Source organism: Theropithecus gelada, chromosome 7b (assembly GCF_003255815.1).
Source record: "Theropithecus gelada isolate Dixy chromosome 7b, Tgel_1.0, whole genome shotgun sequence".
Lineage (NCBI taxonomy): Eukaryota > Metazoa > Chordata > Mammalia > Primates > Cercopithecidae > Theropithecus > Theropithecus gelada.
The window spans coordinates 35,933,575-35,954,232 of record NC_037675.1 but is presented as its reverse complement, the minus strand read 5'-3'; positions in this window follow the sequence as shown (position 1 = coordinate 35,954,232).

Below are 20,658 nucleotides of genomic sequence, written 5' to 3'. Positions count from 1 at the left end.
TTCATTTTCAATTACTGTCAGACTACTCTCCAGTACTGCTTATGACTTATATCTACCCCAGTTGCATATGGTAAATTTTAATGTTACATATATTTTACCACAATTTTTAAAAATAAATTGAAAAAAAAATTTTTTTAGTGAAACAGGGTCTCTTCGTTACCCAAGGCTGGAGTGCAGTGGCACAATCATGGCTCACTATAGCCTCCTGGGCTCAAGTGATCCTCCTACTTGAGCCTCCCAAGTAGCTGGGACCATAGGCGCATGCCACCAAGCCCAGCTATGTTTGAAAATTTTTTGTAGAGAGGAGGTCTCTCTATGTTGCCTAGGCTGATCTTGAACTCCTGTGCAGGTGATCTTCCTGCCTTAGCCTCTCTAAGTGCTGGGATTACAGGTGCAAGCCACCATGCCGATAATTTTAAAACTATGCATATATTATTTTATTATATTATTTGCATTTTTTTTTTTTTTTTTTTTTTTGAGACAGAATCTCATTCTGTCACCCAGGCTGGAGTGCAGTGGTGCAATCTTGGTTCACTGCCACCTCTGCCTCCCGGTTCAAGCAATTCTCCTGCCTCAGCCTCCCAAGTATCTGGGATTACAGGCACAGCCACCACACCTGGCTAATTTTTGTATTTTTAGTAGAGACAGGGTTTACCATGTTGGCCAGGCTGGTCTCAAACTCCTGACCTCAAGTGATCCACCTGCCTCAGCCTCCCAAAGTGTGTGTTTTTTTTTTTTTAAAGCAGGGTCTCATTTTGTCACCCAGGCTGGAGTACAATGGCATGATCTTGACTCACTGCAGCCTCAACTTCCTGGGTTTAAGTGATCCTCCTGCCTTTTTACCCGACCCCACCCCCCTGACCCAAGTAGCTGGAACTACAGGCCTGCACCACCTTGCCTGGCTAATTTTTGTATTTTTTGTAGAGAAGGGGTTTCACCATATTGTCCAGGCTGGTCTCAAACTCCTGAACTCAAGCAATCCGCTCACCTTGGCCTTGGAAAGTGCTGGGATTACAGGCGTAAGCCACTGTGCCCAGCCTAAAAAGATAATTTTAAAAGCATAGGAAATATGAGTCCTTAGCTCTATTATTGAAAGCCTCTATGACCTCCATGTTTGTGTTACAGAATTACCAGGTAAGCCACTATAGCATGGAAACACCAGATACAAATGTGAATTTAGTTAAAGAGTTGTGTGTTTGTGTGTGTGTAGACAGTGGATGTCTTAGATATCTTGTCTACCTTAGATATGATTCTTCTTCCGACTGATTCACCAGAAGCATCAGGCCTCTTTGCTTCTTTTCTTCAGTATCTTGTGCCTTGGCTGTTACAGGTGGAGGTGGAAAAGAAATTGCTAATGATGCTGCAAATAACTTCCTTCACCTTCTAACCTGGAGATTGGTTGAAGGAAGAAAAAAGGTGACTGTCAGAGTCCCTACTGGCCGTGCCTCTCAGCCACATGACCACTGACTGAGTCACTTAATTCCTCCCCAGGGTCAGAAGTGCCCCAGCACCAGATCGTTTATGGATACCCTAACCACTTTTTCATACTCCTTGAGGTTTAGCTTTAAATGTTTTAAGAACTAGCAAAGTGGGGCCAGGTGCGGTGGCTCACACCTGTAATCCCAGCACTTTGGGAGGCCAGTGCGGGTGGATCACGAAGTCAGGAGATCGAGACCATCCTGGCTAACACGGTGAAACCCTGTTTCTACTAAAAATATTTTTAAAATTGGCCGGGCATGGTGGCGGGCGCCTGTAGTCCCAGCTACTCAGGAGGCTGAGGCAGGAGAATGGCGTGAACCTGGGAGGCAGAGGTTGCAGTGAGCCGAGATCGCGCCACTGCACTCCAGCCTGGGCAACAGAGCGAGACTCCATCTCAAGAAAAAAAAAAAAGAATTAGCAAAGTGGGCCGGGCGCAGTGGTTCACGCCTGTAATGCCAGCACTTTGGGTGGCCGAGGTAGGCAGATCACCTGAAGTCAAGAGTTCAAGACCAGCCTGGCCAACATGGTGAAACCCCGTATATGCAAAAATACAAAAATTAGCCGGGCATGATGGTGAGTGCCTGTAATCCCAGCTACTCAGGAGGCTGAGACGGAAGAATCACTTGAACCTGGGAGGCAGAGGTTGCAGTAAGCCGAGATCTCGCCATTGCACTCCAGCCTGGGCAACAGAGCGAGACTCCATCTCAAACACAACAACAACAAAAAATTAGCAAAGCTGATTATTTGATCTTCGTGAGTACTGGCAAATGCTGAAGGTTATTTCAGAACATTGACCCTGGCCAGGCGTGGTGGCTCACGCCTGTAATCCTAGCACTTTGAGAAGCCAAGGCAGGTGGATCACCTGAGGTCAGGAGTTTGAGACCAGCCTGGCCAACGTGGCAAAACCCCATCTCTACTAAATATACAAAAATTAGCTGGGCGTGGTGGCGGGTGCCAGCTACTTGGGAGGCTGAGGCAAGAGAATTGCTTGAACCCGGGAGGCAGAAATTGCAGTGAGCCGAGATGGTGCCATTGTACTCCATTCTGGGCAACAAGAGCGAAACTCCGTCTACAAAAAAAAGAAAAAAGAGAAAACGTTGACCCTGAACAGTAATTCTACAAGAAATTATTATCACATTTGGCAAAGGGAAATTTGTTGAGTCAGCACTAAATAAGGTGGTGGCCGGGCGCAGTGGCTCACACCTGTAATCCCAACATTTTGGTATGCCAAGGTGGGCAGATCACATGAGGCCAGGAGTTTGAGACCACCACATGGCGAAACCCCATCTCTACAAAAAATACAAAAAATTAGCCAGATGTGGTAGTGCAGCTACTTGGAAGACTGAAGTGGGAGGATCACCTGAGCCTGGGGAGGCTGAGGCTGCAGTGAGCTGCGATGGTGACACTGCACTCCAGTCTGGGTGACAGAGTGAGACCCTATCTGAAAAATAAAATAGCTGGGCACAGTGGCTCACACCTGTAATCCCAGCACTTTGTGAAGCCTTGGAGGAAGAACTGCTTGAGCTCAGAAGTTTGAGATCAGTCTGGGCAAACATGACAAAACCTTGTCTCTACAAAAAATTTAAAAATTAGCCAAGTGTGGTGGTGTGAGCCTGTGGTTCCAGCTACTTGGTAGGCTGAGGTGGGAGAATCACCTGAACCCAGGGAGGTCAAGGCTACTGCGAGACCTGATCGAAACACTGCACTCCAGCCTGGGCAACAGAGTGTGAGACCCTGTCTCAAAAATAAATAAATAAAGTGGTAAAGGCATATTAAAACTAGTGCCCCTTATGTGATTAAAATATATCATCACTATCATTGTTTTGGAAAGTTGAGAAGTATTAAATATGAGTAATTTACGAATCATGGTCATTTTTCCTTTGTTGAATGTTCAACATACGTTTTTTAAAAAAAGAAGTCTAGGCTGGGCACGGTGGCTCACGCCTGTAATCTCAGTACTTTGGGAAGCCGAAGCGGGTGGATCATGAGTCAGGTGAAACCCCATCTCTACTAAAAATACAAAAATTAGCCAGTCATGGTGGCACACACCTGTAATGCCAGCTACTCAGGAGGCTGAGGCAGGAGAATCGCTTGAACCCAGGAGGTGGAGGTTGCAGTGAGCTGAGATTGCACCACTGCACTCCGCCTGGGGGACAGAGGGAGATTCCGTAAAAAAAAAAAAAAAAAAAAAAGAAGAAGTCTATTGAAACCCTTTTTCTAGCAAACAAACAAACAAACAAACAAAAGTTTAGAATAGTTTTACTAGGAAACCTTTATCTTCTGCAGGACATAGACTACAAAACATTTTTTAATAAAGAAAAGGAAGCCTTTATCAAAATTCTCACCAACCTTATAATGAATAGAAAGTATATGTTAGGAAGTAACAAAAGATATCTTAAGTCTAAAAACAACTCACCTACCAACAAATTATATGATCTTGAACAAGTCACTAATCACTGCTTAACCACTGTTTCTTCATCAGCAACCTGGAGGTAATAATACATCTCCAACCTAGCTAAGATGGAAGTTTACATAGAGTAAAATAATGGATGAGTAAGTGCTTTGGAAAGCATTGCATGCTACACTTATAATTATTGTTGTTAATAAAGATAGTTTTAAACAAAAAACATGGTAAGGAGAGGGAGAAAGACAAAACGAGAGATACATATCTATATATCTTATATATATATATCATATATATGTATGTAATATATGATATATATAAATGTAAGCCTAATGCAAGATGGAAACTAATCAAGAAATTTTCATTATTTTTATTCTATCCTATTAGACTAATTATTATTATTATTTTTTTACAATAGAGACTGGATTTCGCTGTGTCACCCAGGCTGGAAGACAGTGACATGATGATCATAGCTCTCTGCAGCCTCGAACTCCTGGGCTGAGTGATCCTCCCACCTTAGTCTCCTGAGTAGCTGGAACTAATAGGCACACACCACCACGCCCGGCTAGAATAATTATAATTGTACTATTTAAATATTATTTGAATACTTGAAACAATATTTTCCTGTGGCTTAGCCCTACTCAGACATTAGCTGACACATGTAGTCCAAACCACAGTTTCATTAAACTAATGAGAAACTACCAGTCTATCTTTGGAATCCTGGGTTGTTCCATAGGTGTAGAGTAGGATTAGCACAGGTCTAAGGGACTCAACTCAAGCGAGTTGGGTGTTCCTTATCACCAAAATGATAGATGTATTATAGATTCTCCTAGGAGTTCTGCTAAGTTTCAGACAGTATGTGCTACCAGGGGATTCCAACTGCCATAAGCTTAAGGAGTAACAGGACCAAACTGGGTTTTTGGTTTCACTAGAATTATCCTTTCCTGGGGCTTTTCTGGAATTTAAGTACAACCCGATGATACATTAGATAACAACTGACCAGATTAGATGCCCTGAACCTCCCAAATCATCAGGGACTAGAGACTGAGTTACTATTGTCCCGATAGTAGAAGTTTGTGGTTTTGTACTGAGACTGTTACCAAAACACCATGGCTCAGTCTAGGTCCTGCTCCTCGCTACACAGAAAACCAATGACTGAGACAATGGGTATTGCCAAGGCAGAACCCTTTGATCAGGTGCTGTAGTGGAGGAGATGGGAGATCAGTCTCAAATCTATCTCCCCTGCCAACTAAAATTAGGGGTTTATATAGCAGGTAAGAAATATAACAATGTGTAGGAAAACAATAACTCGGGGACGGTTAAGGAAGTAATCATGATGAATGAGGGGCCTGGCCTCTCCTTGGATGAGACGATCCAGTGAGTTTCAGTTATTTGATACTTTCCCAGAGGCCTGGGGGTCCTTTCCTGAGGAAGTAACTCAGATAAAATAAATGTACATTTCAAGCTTTAAGACCAGAAGTGTCAATTTCTATAGATAGATAGATAGATTTTTTTTTTTTTAAATAGAGAAGGGGTCTTACTATGTGGCCCAGGCTGGTCTCAAACTCCTGGGCTCAAGTGATCCACCCGCCTCAGCCTCCCAAAGTGCTGGGATTACATGCGTGAGACACAGTGCCAGCACATCCAACATGTTCTGGTCTTCCCACACTTCTGACCCTTCGCCTGCACTTCCTTACTTTTCATCAACTCACCTAAAAACAGATGTCCTCAGATAAAATGCGTCTTAACTTCCTCAAATTAAACTACTTCAATATATATAATTTCACTTCCCCCAGTCAGCACCTTACTTCCTATTTAACAGTTACCTGTGTTCTTAATCCCTTTTAACCACCTTGTGCTCTCTTAATTATTCTATTATATTATTTATCATTCTCCTCCCCAATATACTTCTTCTCAATTAGATCTTTTTTTTTTTTTTTTTTTTTTGAGACAGGTCCATTGGAGTGCAGTGGCGTGATTACAGCTCACTGCAGCCTTGACCTCCCAAGCTCAAGCCATCCTCCCACCTCAGCCCCCTAAGTAGCGGGGACAATAGGCACCAGCACACTCAGCTAATTTTTGTATATTTTGTAGAGAAGGGGTCTCACCATGTTGCCCAGGCTGACCTCGAACTACTGAGCTCCAGCAATCTGACCACCTTGGCCTCTCAAAGTGCTGGGATTATAGGAGTGAGCTACCACGCCCAGCCTCCGTTAGCATTTTAACCTACTTAAGCTTCTCCCATCAGAACCAAAAACAAAACCAGAATATTCTTTGATCTTTTATCTCTCTCAGATACTGCCCTGTTCTTCTCACCTAACCTTCTTGAAAGAACTGTATGCACTCACTATTCTTCACTTCCCACTCATTCTTTGGTCCACTGCCAGCTGCCTTTGACCACTAACATTCCTCTACAAGGCCACTAACGACATCCAAGTCTCAGAAATCCAATCAACACTTTAAAAAAAATTGAGATATGATTCACATCTCATAAAGTCTCATAAAATCCCGTAAGACTCACCTTTCAAAGTGTACAATGTATCTTTTAAAGTGTACAATACAGTGTTTTTTAGCATATTCATAAATTCATTCAACTATTACCATTTAATTTCAGAACATTCTCATCACTGCTGTATCCTTTCGCAGTCACTACCAATTCCCCCTCCCTACAGCCCTTGACAACCACTAATCTATTTTCCATGCCTATGGATTTTCCTTTTCTGGACATTTAATATAAATTGAATCATACACCATGTGACCTTTTGTGACTGGCTTCTTTCATTAAAGATAATATTTTATTTATTTATTTATCTATTTATTTATTTATCTATACCTACTGAAATGGGATTTCTTTTTTAGTATAATGTTTTCGGGGCTCATCCATGTTGTAGTATGTGTCAGCACTTTACTCCTTTTTATTGTGCAATAATATTCTGTTGTGTGGATATACCTCAGAGTGGTTACGCTATTTTGTTTATCCATTCATTAGTTGATGGACATTTGGGTGGTTTCCACTTTTTGGCTATAACGAATAATGTTGCTATGAACATTCAGGTACAAATTTTTGTGTGGACATATGTTTTCAATGCTCTTAGGTGGAATTGTGGAATTACGAAGTCATATGATAACTCTGTTTAACCCCTTTGCCCCAAGAATACCCGCTGGCAGTGCTTGCAGCTGCAGCGTTTACTCCAAGATAACCTTGCCACGAAATATTATTGTATTATTAATATCTTAGTAAGCATATTAATATTTATTATTTTCACATTGCTCTAGTATATTGACTTTGGAAACAAAAGACATTATTCTACTTATAGCATTCCATTTTTAGTTGTATTTCCATTTACAAAATATAGTAATTCTTGATCACTGAAAATGTCAAATCCTAAAAAATGTAGCATCATTCTCAAACAGTTGCTGGCTGAAGATTCATTTGATGGATCTGATTTTTCTGAAATAGAAGATTTTGATGATTCAGACAATTCTGATGTTAGTTCTGTTTAGAAATAACTCCAAGAACAGTTTTTGTATTTTATTTTCACATGAAAATCAGTCAGATTTTCTTCAGCCTCAAAGAACATGTTTATGTAAAATTAAATGAGTGCTGGCAGCAAGCTGTGTTTTTTTTTTAAATCTAAACTGGAAAAGGATTAAATTTTGAGAAAGTGCCAAACTGTTTTCCAAAGCACCTGCACCATTTTACATTTCCACTGTTAATATACAATAGCTCTAATTTCACCAACACTTGCTATTATCTGAGTTTTTCTTCCCAGGTGATCTAGCAGGTGTGAAGTAGTATCCAATTGTGGTTTTGAAGTTGGATTTTTCTAATGACTAACAATGTTGAACATCTTTTTATGTGCTTATTGGCCATTTGTATATCATCTTAGGAGAAATGTCTATTCAAGTCCTTTGCCTATTTTTAAATTGTTTTTTTTGTTTGTTTGTTTGAGATGGAATTTTGCTCTTGTTGCCCAGGCTGGAGTGCAGTGGTGCAGTCTTGGCTCACTGCAACCTCTGCCTCCCCAGTTCAAGTGGTTCTCCTGCTTCAGCCTCCTGAGTACCTGGATTACAGGCACGCACCACCACGCCCGGCTAATTTTTGTATTTTAATTTTTTGAGATGGAGTCTCACTCTGTCGCCTAGGCTAGAGTATAATGGCACAATCTCGGCCCACTGCAACCTCCACCTTCCAGGTTCAAGCGATTCTCCTGCCTCAGCCTCCTGAGTAGCTGGGACCACAGGTGCCCGCCACCACGCCCAGCTAATATTTTGTACTTTTTAGTAGAGACAGGATTTCACCGTGTTGGTCAGGCTGGTCTCAAACTCCCAACCTCAGATAATCTGCCTGCCTCAGCCTCCCAAAGTGCTGGGATTACAGGCGTGAGCCACCGTGCCCGGCCTGTATTTTTATTTTTTGAGATGGAGTCTTACTCTGTCATCTAGGCTGGAGTGCAGTGGCAATCTTGGCCCACTGCAACCTCCACCTCCTGGGTTCAAGCAATTCTTCTGTCTCCGCCTCCCAAGTAGCTGGGACTACAGGCGCACACCTCCACGCCCAGCTAATTTTTGTATTTTTCTTTTTCAGTAGAGACAGGGTTTCCGCATACTGGCCAGGCTGGTCTCGAACTCCTGACCTCAGGTTTTCCACCCGCCTCTGCCTCTCAAAGTGCTGAGAATTACAGGAGTGAGCCATCACGCCCAGCCTAAAAGCTTTTAATTTTTCTGATGTCCAATTTATCTATTTTTTCTATGGTTGCTTAGGCTTTAAGTATTACATTTTAGAAACTATTGCCTAATCCAAAGTCACAAAGGTTTTGTTGTTGTTGTTGTTGTTGTTTGTTTTTGAGTTGGGGTCTCACTCCTGTCGCCCAGGCTGGAGTGCAGTGGTGCAATCTCAGCTCATGGCAGCCTCCACTTCCCGGGCTTAGGTGATCCTCCCACCTCAACCTCTGGAGTAACTGGGACTACAGGTGCGTGCCACCACACCAGCTAATTTTTTGTATTTGTAATAGAGATGAGGTTTTGCCATGTTCCCCAGGTTGGTCTCAAACACTTGTGCTCAAGTGATCTGCCTATCTCAGAAGTGCTAGGATTATAGGCATGAGCCAGCTCACCCAGGCATGGAGATTTATACCTATTTTTTACTCTAATGCTTTTGCAATTTTAACTCTTTGATCCATTTTGAGTAAATTTTTACATATGGTATGAGGTATGGGTCCAACTGTATTATTTTGCATGTGGACATACAGTTGTCCCAGCACCATTTGTTGGAAGACTTCAAACCATATTGAATTCTCTTGGCACCCTGGTGGCAGATCAATTGGCCTTATATCTGTGGGTCCAGTGGGCACTTTCTATACTTACCTTGCTTGACCCCTTATCAGCATTTGACTCCGTTGATCACTCCCTCTTTTTATTTATTATTATTATTATTTTTTGAGACAGTCTCACTTTGTCATTCAGGCTGGAGTGCAGTGGCATGATCTCAGCTCACTGCAACCTCTGCCTCCCCGGTTCAAGCAATCCTGCCTCTGTGTCTGAGGAGCTGGGATTACAGATGTGCACCACCACACCCGGCTAATTTTTATATTTTTTATAGAAATGTGGTTTCACCATGTTGGCCAGGTTGGGACTCCCTCCTTTTAAAATACTCTTTTTCTGTGACTCTGCTCAATTACCTGGCATCATAAGAATTATGCCTGCTTTAGAGATTATACAAAGCATACCCACAAATAAGTGGATGGTATCAGCATGCCTTAGTAGAATAAACACTGCCATAGGAATTATTATGAGAGGTGTTTTATGTCATTTTCTATCAACAATTTAGTCATATACTTTGTTGATCTTTTGTGGGCAAGGAGCTTGTAGATCTTTTTTTAAATTACTATTTTGTAGGAGCTCTTTAATGTTAGAAAAATTAGTTCTTCATCTTAGGCTATGAGTGAGACATGTTTTCTCCCCAGCTTGTTCTTTATTTTTAAGCTTCTCACATAAAGGTTTTTGCCATGCAAATTTTTTTCTGGTTAATTTTTCAGCCTTCTATGACCCTTTGCCTTTGTATCGTGTTTAGAAAGGGTTTCCGCATTCAGACATAACAGAAAAAAAATCCCTTCCATGGTTTCGTCTAACACTTTCATGGTTTTGTTTTGCATTTAAATCCTTGATCCATGTGGAATTTATCCTAGGGTAAGGTGTGAAATATGGATCTCACTTTTCCCCCCAGATGAATATTTTTTCTTTTGCTTCAATTCAATTAATTGAATAATCCTCCCTCATTTAAACACTTTTGTCATATTACAAATTCTCTTGTTTTAATATGTATTTCTCTTCTAACTATTCAATGTAATTAATCTACTTATAACCGATTACCGCACTGTGAAATTATTATTGCTTTATAACATATCTTAGTATCTTCTTTTTTTCAGAACTAGCTTATATGATAGATATTAAATTGTCCCTAATAAGGAATAAATTTTGATCCAGGCATAGTGGTTCACACCTGTAATCTTAGTACCTAAGGAGGCCAAGACAGGAAGATTGCTTGAACCACGGAGTTTGAGGTTACAGTGAGCTATGACTGTACCACGGCACTCTAGCCCTGGTGACAGTGAGACCCTGACTCAGTTTTGTTTTGTTTTAAGGAATACAATTGGAATCACATTGATTTTTTAAAAGGAAAAAAAAAAGAGTATATTTTGTCTTGTTTATTTCAACTTGTGAAAATATTTTTGAATCTTAATTCTAAAATAAAACTTTGCCATCTCTCCTTTTGCATAATCATATTTAATAACCATACCTGTAGATCTTAATATAATCTAAGATTCCGAACAAAACATAGCTAGAAAGAGAGTCTTGCAGCATTCTCCTAGATGCTTATTACTCTAAATGTGGTCTGTAGTCCAGCCTTGCAATATTTCTTGGTTATTATAAATCCTGAATCTCAGGCCTGAGATTAGTAACTCAAGCTTACTAATTTAAAACCTGCAATTTAACAAGACTCCCGAAGCAATTTGCATGCACATCAAAGTTTGAAAGCAGTGTACTATAGAGACTTATCTCTAGAATAATAATCCATCACCTTCGCTTACATTAAATTCACCTGGGAAGTTTTTAAAAAATACTGAGGACCAAGTTGCAACCCCAGAGGTTGATTTAATTGGCCTGGGGTTGAAACCCTTGGCATTGGTATATTTACGAACCCCTAATTGCAGCCATGGTTGAGAAACAGTGCTCTAGAATTACAGCTTGCCATTGTCAGGGTCCTTGTTACTTTAAAACCAGGAAGAGGACCTTTATCATCTGATGAGGTATCATCAGAAAACAACAATGATGTGAAAGCATTATCCATGCAACTTGCATTCCCAGAACTTTTTAGCTATTGTACCTGCCTGGCTTGGCTTTTTGCCTTGCCATTTGTTTGGTTTCCTTGATGGACAACTCTTCTTTCCTGATAACCACTTCTTCATGTTCGTTCTGACATCCAGTAAAATGTTCTGACTTGCCTACTCACTTTAATGAGGAGCCACAGATTTGTATCTGCCTCTGTTCCTGTTCTTCTGCCTTACATATACTTAAATATTCTTGTTCACGAATCTGATATAGTTTGATCCCTCCTGGCCGGGCACGGTGGCTCACGCCTGTAATCCCAGCACTTTGGGAAGCCGAGGCGGGTGAATCGCCTGAGACCAGGGGTTTGAGACCAGCCTGGGCAACATGGTGAAACCCTGTCTCTACTAAAAATACAAAAATTAGCCGGGCACAGTGGCGCGCGCCTATAATCCCAGCTACTCAGGAGGCTGAGGCAGGAAAATCGTCTGAACCCGGGAGGTGGAGGTTGCAGTAACCGAGATCATGCCACTGCACTCCAGCCTGGGCGACAGAGTGAGACTCTGTCTCAAAAAAAAAAAAGAAAGAAAGAAAGAAAGAAAGAAAGAAAAAAATATCTACCAACAAGTCACCTGTAACATATTTTACGGGCCGGGCGCGGTGGCTCAAGCCTGTAATCCCAGCACTTTGGGAGGCTGAGGCGGGCGGATCACAAGGTCAGGAGATCGAGACCACCCTGGTTAACACACTGAAACCCCGTCTCTACTAAAAATACAAAAAATTAGCCGGGCGTGGTGGCGGGCACCTGTAGTCCCAGCTACTCAGGAGATTGAGGCAGGAGAATGGTGTGAACCCAGGAGGTGGAGGTTGCAGTGAGCCGAGATCATGCCACTGCACTCCAGCCTGGGCGACAGAGCCAGACTTTGTCTCAAAAAAAAAAAAAAAAACAAAACCATATTTTACGATCTGCCTTAAAATCTGCCTTTTCCAACTTAAGAACAGAGGTAGGGAAAGTAATTAATAATAAAATTTGTGGGCTGGGTGCAGTGGCTCATGCCTGTAATCCCAGCAGTTTGGGAGGCCGAGGTGGGTAGATCACAAGGTCAGGAGTTCAAGACCAGCCTGGCCAACATGGTGAAACCCCGTCTCTACTGAAAATACAAAAATTAGCTGGGCATGGTGGTGGGCACCTGTAATCCCAGCTACTCGGAAGGCTGAGGCAGAAAATTGCTTGAATCTGGAAGGTGGAGATTGCAGTGACCCAAGACTGTGCCACTGCACTCTAACCTGGGCAACACAGTGAGACTCCATCTCAAAAAAGTAAATAAAATAAATAAAATTTGCTCATGCCAGGCACCTATTTTATTTGATCCTCAAAACAACCCTCTGAGGTAGGCACTATTATTAACTCCATTTACGGATCAGGAAATAGGCACGGACGTTAAGTGATATACACACACTATTTAGTTGTAGCCATGAAGTACCAGAGATATAATTTAAATCCAAGCCTACCTGATCTCAGGGGATAAATGAGTGACCACTATAAAAACTGCTCTTTTTATCTGTTGTCGTTCTTTGCTACACTGTTAGGTAAAGTTCACCTTCCTACCTTTCTTCAAATTGCCAACAGGATATTCCAGATTCAGACTTGAAATGATGCTCAGAAGCCCTTAACTAAACAATTTCATCCCTATCATGTGTCTGTGGTGGTGGTTTTCTAAAGCCCCATGTTTTTCTGTCAGTGATATATGAAAATAAAAACCAAAAACAGTGAGGGGCCTTTGCTCTTTGAGGAGAGGTTTATGGACTCATTTGTCCCCCCAGGACCTATTTGAATATATGCTTTTTTTTTCTGTCCCTGGCATCCCTGTATATATCTGAAACAGACAGAAATATGGACATGTACCCTCCCCCAAGTACTCTTATATTACATTTTCAGATTTTGAACTCAATACCTGATTGTGGCCCATTTACTAGAATTGCATACAGTGAATAATAGAAAGGAGAATATGTTTTTTCTCTAATAATTTATTTAAACATTCAGTAATTTCATCTTCTCTAATAAAAGGGATTAAAAACATGCCACACCTGGCCAGCCATGGTGACTCAGGTCTGTAATCTCAGGATATTGGGAGACCGAGGCACAAGGATCACTTGAGCCCAAGAGTTCAAGACCAGCTTGGGCAAGACAGTGAGACCCCCTCACCATTTCTATTCAAAAGAAGAAAAATTTACAAAACACACATACACCTTTACTTCACTATAAATTACAATAACTGACCTTACCACTTCAGTATTGGCTCAAATACTAGCGCAGTGGTGCAATTTCGGCTCACCACAACCTCTGCCTCCCAGGTTCAAGCGATTTTCCTGCCTCAGCCTCCCCAGTAGCTGGGATTACAGGCATGTGCCACCACACCCAGCTAATTTTTGTACTTTTAGTAGAGACAGGGTTTTACCATGTTGGCCAGGCTGGTCTCAAGCTCCTGACCTCGGGTGATCCGCCCACCACGGCCTCCCAAAGTGCTGGGATTGTAGATGTGAGCCACCACGCCTGGCCATGACCAAGTTTAATAGAATGTTGAGATTATACTACTGTTTTCCTGTAGGTTACTGGTTTTTAACTGCTGGAAGGAAAAAGCCAGTAAATAGAACATATTCACAGCAATATGAAATTCAACCTATAACTTTCCAACACCGCCCAAAAACGGTAATTATTTAAGTATTTCTTAGCTATTTAGAACTTTTGTTGTCTGTAACTGTATTTGGCATTTAAGACCTGACTATCTCATTTGAATACTGTTTGGAATCAACTGTATAAATGACTCCAGATTTTTTTGAAAAATTGTGAAATAGGCAAAGCTTCCCCCCGCCCCCCACCCCCGCCATGAATCCTTTATCTCTTTTCTGGGGTGGCTTTCTGCATCCTCCATTCTTTTTTTTTCTTTTTTTTGAGATTGAGTTTTGTTCTTGTTGCCCAGGCTGGAGGGCAATGGCACGATCTCAGTTCACCACAACCTCTGCCTCCCGGCTTCAAGCGATTCTTCTGCCTCAACCTCCTGAGTAGCTGGGATTACAGGCATGCGCCACCACGCCCAGCTAATTTTGTTTTTTTTTTAGTAGAGACGGGGTTTCTTCATGTTGGTCAGGCTGGTCTTGAACTCCCAACCTCAGGTGATCTGCCTGCCTCGGCCTCCCAAAGTGCTAGGATTACAGGCATGGGTCACTGCGCCTGGCCTGCCTCTTCTATTCTTCGAGGCACTTGTGTTCTTTTGCAAGTCCCCAAACTGCCTATTGTCCACTGCAGACTTACTAGCTTGGCAACTGCCCTTTCTTTCCCTCTCCCCACAGACCTCCCATGTCTTGTTTCCTGCAAGTCTTATACAAGTTGGTAACCGATTCACATTTACATATTAATGACTGGCAGCTGCCAGGGGATTTAGACAAGGTTTGGGAAAGGCCTCTCCCTCCAACTTTGAAATTCCCATCTGGGCAACAGCTTAATTAGCTGATCTCCAAGAGTGTTGCTAATCGAATTAATTGACAAATACTGTACAGTGAGAAAGATTATATTGCTTAAACATAAAGTAGTTCTTTATTTAGTTCATTGTTTAGATTTGTCTTCCATGTGGAAATTTTTTCTTTTTAATTCAGAGTTGAAGTGAGCATTAGGAGACTAGTTCCAAAATCACAGATTCAAAAGCTCATCTTTTTTACTAGCTTTGTTGCTGCTAGATATCCTATATATACTTTTTTTTTTTGAGACAGGGTCTCACTCTGTCACCCAGGCTGGAGTGCAGTGGCACAATCTCAGCTCACTGTGACTTCCACTTCCTGGGTTCAAGCGATTCTGTGCCTCAGCCACCCAAGTAGCTGGGATTACAGGCGTGCACCACCACACCTGGCTAATTTTTTTTGTATTTTTAGTAGAGACGGCCTGACCCTGTTGGCCAGGCTGGTCTCAAACTCCTGACCTCAAGTCTGTCACTCTGTCACGGCCTCCCGGAGTGCTAAGATTACAGGCGTAAGCCACCGTACCTGGTCTATTCTTTTCAATTAAATACATTTTTTAAATTTCCACATGAATATGAACATATATTGTGCATCATTTAGTAAACATATTTGCTCACTTATTTTACTTATATAAATGGTGATCGAAACTTTTTGACTAGTAACTATGCATTTAAGGGTGCAGTGATGTTCACTTTTCCTTATGTGGTTAAATTGTGAACATTAAATTATACCTATGTATCAGGAACTTAATAAATCAGAGATAAAACTCAAGTAATTTGGTGAACTCTACCTATTCTTTCTGATCCATATAAAGTAGATTTTTCTGGCCGGGCAAGGTGGCTCACATCTGTAATCCCAGCGCTTTGGGAGGCCAAGGTAGGTGGATCACCTGAGGTCGGGAGTTCAACACCAGCTTGACCAACATGGTGAAACCCCATCTCTACTAAAAATACAAAATTAGGCGGGCATGGTGGCACATGCCTGTAATCCCAGCTAGTCGGGAGGCTGAGGCAGAAGAATCGCTTGAACACGGGAGGCAGAGGTTGCAGTGAACCGAGATCACGCCATTGCACTCCAGCCTGGGCAACAAGAGCGAAACTCCATCCCAAAAAAAAAAAAAAAAAGTAGATCTTTCTGATAACCTGTGGATTCTTCATGCATTTGTTTATGCTGTATGATAATCATTCAGTTATTAATTAAGGATTTATTAGGTATGTTTTATAGACTTACCTATGTTTTATTGGCTAAGATAAATGTATAACTTTAGCTTCTTTTTTTTTTTTTTTTCAGACAGAGTCTCACTCTGTTGCCCAGGCTGGAGTGCAGTGGTGTGATCTTGGCTCACTGCAAGCTCCGCCTCCCGGGTTCATGCCATTCTCTTGTGCCAGCCTCCCAAGTAACTGGGATTACAGGTGCCCACCACCACGCCCAGCTAATTTTGTTTTTGTAATTTTAGTAGAGACAGGGTTTCACCGTGTTAGCCAGGATGGTCTCAATCTCTTGACCTCATGATCCGCCTGCCTCGGCCTCCCAAAGTGCTGGATTACAGGCGTGAGCCACCACGCCAGGCCAGATAATTTTAGTTTCTAAACAACAACAACAAAAAGGATACATACTCTGACAAATGTATCTCTGGTGACAGTGTTTCTGAATCACAGAATGGACTATCCTGGAAAATCTAAAACACAATATTGCCAAACATATAAATTACTGAAAAAATAAAGTCATTGTAGAAGACAATGATAAAAAGTAATTTATTGAATACATATGCTGTGTCAAGCACTTTATATATATTATACCTAATTTTTATGGCAATCTTTCAAGATGGATACTATTTCCATTTATAGATATAGAGCCTAAGGTTTTGGGGTAGGAGTGGAGGGAGAGGATTATGTAACTTGTCTAAGATCAAATGGCTGGTCTGTGCCAGAGCTGGGTCTCAAATTCAAAGCTGGTCTAACATCAAAGCCTGTGCTCCTTCTCTAACAGCCTATTATCTCAAATAACTTATGATGTCCTAGTGAGTCCTAGCATACAGATACTTGTGGTTAAGAAAGGATGGAGAGGGAATTCAGGAGTGAGTCAGATAGACCTGGATTGAATATTGGCTGTACTGTCTCTATCACTTAATAATTATGTGACTTTGGGCATGACATCTTAACTTCTCTGAGCCTTCATTTTCTTCTGAGTAAAATGTGCTTAGTAATACCTAAGGATACTCAGAAGATTAAATAAGGCATTGTATGTATTACCCTTGACACAGTGCCTAGCGCATAGTAAGCATTCAATAATTGCTATCTGCTATTGTTGTTGTGATTTTATAATAGCAGTTTAAAGTGACATTGATATATTCTAGTAAAAATGTTATCGTTGGCCAGGCTTGATGGCTCATTCCTGAAATCCCAGCGCTTAGGGAGGCTGAGACAGAAGGATTGCTTCAGGCCAAAAACTCAAGACCAGCTTAGACAACATAGTGAGATCCCCATCTCTACCAAAACAAAACAGAACAACAACAAAAAAAACACAGCAAGACATGGTGGCACATGCCTGTAGTCCCAACGACTCAGGAGGCTGAGAACCTGGGAGGCGGAGGTTACAGTGAGCCAAGATCTCATCACTGCCCTCCAGCTTGGGCCACAGAGCAAGACCCTGCCTAAAAAAAAAAAAAAAAAAAAAAAAAAGCCAGGGGGCAAGGAAAGGAGTGGGGAGTGTGGCTAGAGGCTAGAGAAGGAAGCCAAGAAATGTATAGGAAGCTAATGAGTAGATGACAGACAGAATGGCCAATGTTTTGAAGGTTGTGTTAAAGAGTTTTTTTGTTGTTGTTTTTTGTTTGTGTGTTTGTTTGTTTGTTTCTGAGACAGGGGTTCACTCTGTCACCCAGGGTGGGGTGCAGTGGCGTGATCTGGGCTCACTGCAACCTCTGCCTCCTGGGTTCAAGTGATTCTCCTGCCTCAGCCTCTCAAGTAGCTGGGATTACAAGCATATGCCAACACGCCCAGCTAATTTTGTATTTTTATTTTTTATTTTATTTTATTTTTATCTATTTATTTTTTTGAGATGGAGTCTTGCTCTGTTGCCCAAGCTGGAGTACAGTGGCGAGGTCTCGGCTCACTGCAACCTCTGTCTCCCAGGTTCAAGTGATTCTCTTGCCTCAGCCTCCCGAGTAGCTGGGATTACAGGTGCCTGCCACCACACCACGCTAAGTTTTTGTATTTTTAGTAGAGACGGGGTTTCACCATGTTGGCCAGGCTGGTCTTAAACTCCTGTCCTCAAGTAATCCACCCGCCTCGGCCTCCCAAAGTGCTGGGATTATAAGTGTGAGTCACTGCACCTGGCCTATTTTATTTTTATTTTTTTATTATTATTGTTTTTTTTTTTTTTTCTAGACGAAGTCTCACTCTGTCGCCCAGGCTGGAGTGCAGTGGTGCAATCTCAGCTCACTGCAACCTCCACCTCCCGGTTCAAGCAATTCTCCTGCCTCAGCCTCCTGAGTAGTTGGGATTACAGGTGAGCGCCACCATGCCCAGCTAATTTTTATATTTTTTGGTAGAGATAGAGTTTCACCATGTTGGCTAGGCTGGTCTCGAACTCCTGACCTCAAGTGATCCGCCTGCCTCTGCCTCCTAACGTGCTGGGATTACAGGCATGAGCCACCATGCCCGGCCTGAAATGGTTTTTCAGATGTATTTTTAAATTTGCAAATTGTGGCTGCACTGTTGATAATTACTCATTACTCGTGAGCATCTTTCATCCCAGCGTGGTAGAAGCCTTTATGGGTATTAAAGTTCATAACACCCCTGACAGTTTATAGGTAATTAAACTCTGTGATCTACCCACTTGATTTATGAATCAGTTCTTAGTTAATACTCTTTTACATATTTCAAATGAAATAAAAATTTTAAATAGCAGTAATAATGGCACAAGCCCCAGAGAAATACAAAGGAGTTTAAAGTAACCATGAAAAAAACTTCTACATTTAAAAATAGACCTACTTTAGAAATGTGTGAAACTTTATGCTTGAATGAGTGTAAGATAAACCTAGAATATTAAAAATTCATTCCTCAAAAAATATTTTTGGAGGCCCACTGTGTGTCAGACACTGTGTATCAGACACTGTGCTAGAGGTGGCTACACAATCATACATAAGAATTGTCAGCACCGGCTGGGTGCGGTGGCTCACACCTGTTATCCCAGCACTTTGAGAGACCTAAGTGGGTGGATCACATGAGGCCAGGAGTTCAAGACTAGCCTGGCCAAACCGGTGAAACCCCCGTCTCTACTAAAAATACAAAAGTTAGCCTGGCGTGGTGGTGCATGTCTGTAATCCCAGCTACTCAGGAGGGTGAGGCACGAGAATTGCTTGAACCCGGGAGGTGGAGGTCGCAGTGAATCGGAATTGTGCCACTGCACTCCAGCCTGGATGACAGAGCTAGTCTCAAAAAAAAAAAAAAAAAAAAAAAAAGATGCAGAAAACGCAATCTAGATTCTTCAAAGCAGTCACTCATTTATTCATAATATATAAAGAACTACAAAGTGTCAGGTATTGTTTTAGAGGAGGAAGACACTGTCCTTGCCCATTCCCATCCCAGGATTATTGACACATAAACAAATTGGTACAGTGTGTTATAGGAGATACATAGGGGAATAAGAGTACCAAGAAAGAAGCCATGAGTGTTATGGGTGTTTGTGGGGCTGGGAAGGCGTGAAGTGTTTCCTATAGAATAAAATATGTGTTTAGTCTACTATGTATTCTTAATCTGTATTTGTAAAGCAATGGTCCACATAATGATATTTGACTTGTACAAAATATAATTTAGGGACAATAGTAGTTTTTATGCTGGCTAATTAAAATTATGTAGAACTTTGGGACCCCTTAAGTTTTTCTGGGTCCTACTTATTTTATAAATTTGAGCTCTACATAATGCAATATATGTTTTATGTGAACGTTGAGACACACTAAGGAACAACACACTGTTCTTGCACAGACTGTTGCAACAGCTTTGGAATGTGTTTGTCAAATTAAGAGACAAACGAAAAGACAAAATGCTACAGTTCAAAACTGGCTTTTTATTAGGTCTGCTACTTTGCTTCAAACTTCAAACTGTACACAGATAATACAAAAAATAGATAAGTACCAGTTGCAGAGAACCTTCTTTGTTGATTGCTTCTTGGGAATTTTAACATTTGAATATACTTCCCAGTGTGGAAGCATGGAGTAGGGAGTGGACTCCAGAAGATACAGGAGCCCTACTTAGCTGTAACCACGTTATTATGAACAACAAAATTACAGCTAAATAAAAATTTGAAGGCTGTCCTTGAGGATATACATAAAAAGCATTGTGTTACCTACTAGATAATTTATGAGACTGAAGTCATTCAAAAGCCAGAGAAGAAATATTCAGGCTAAAACAAAACTTGCTACTTTGTTAGAACAAGGAGAATGCACTTCTTTTTGGGAAGCTAAATCCTAAGAAAGACAGAGAATACAGACTCCATAGACAGCAAATCCCAGAGAATTTTACTTTAATTTTTGTTTTGTTTTGTTTTGTTTTTTTGAAATGGAGTCTTGCTCTATCACCCAGGCTGGAGTGCAGGGGCGCCATCTTGGCTCACTGCAACCTCTGCCTCCCTAGTTCAAGTGATTCTCCTGCCTCAGGCGCCCGCCACCACACCCAGCTAATTTTTTGTATTTTTAGTAGAGATGGGGTTTCACCGTGTCAGCCAGGATGGTCTCGATCTCCTGACCTCGTGATCTGCCCCCCTTGGCCTCCCAAAGTGCTGGGATTATAGGTGCAAACCACCACGCCCGGCCGAGAATTTTAAAGTGAGTGGGATAGAGCTACCATATGAATCAGGGACCTTCCTAGAGAACTGAAACGAAGCCTCGAGTATTGCCATTGCTGTAGCGTACAGACATCAGAGTGGATGTTTTA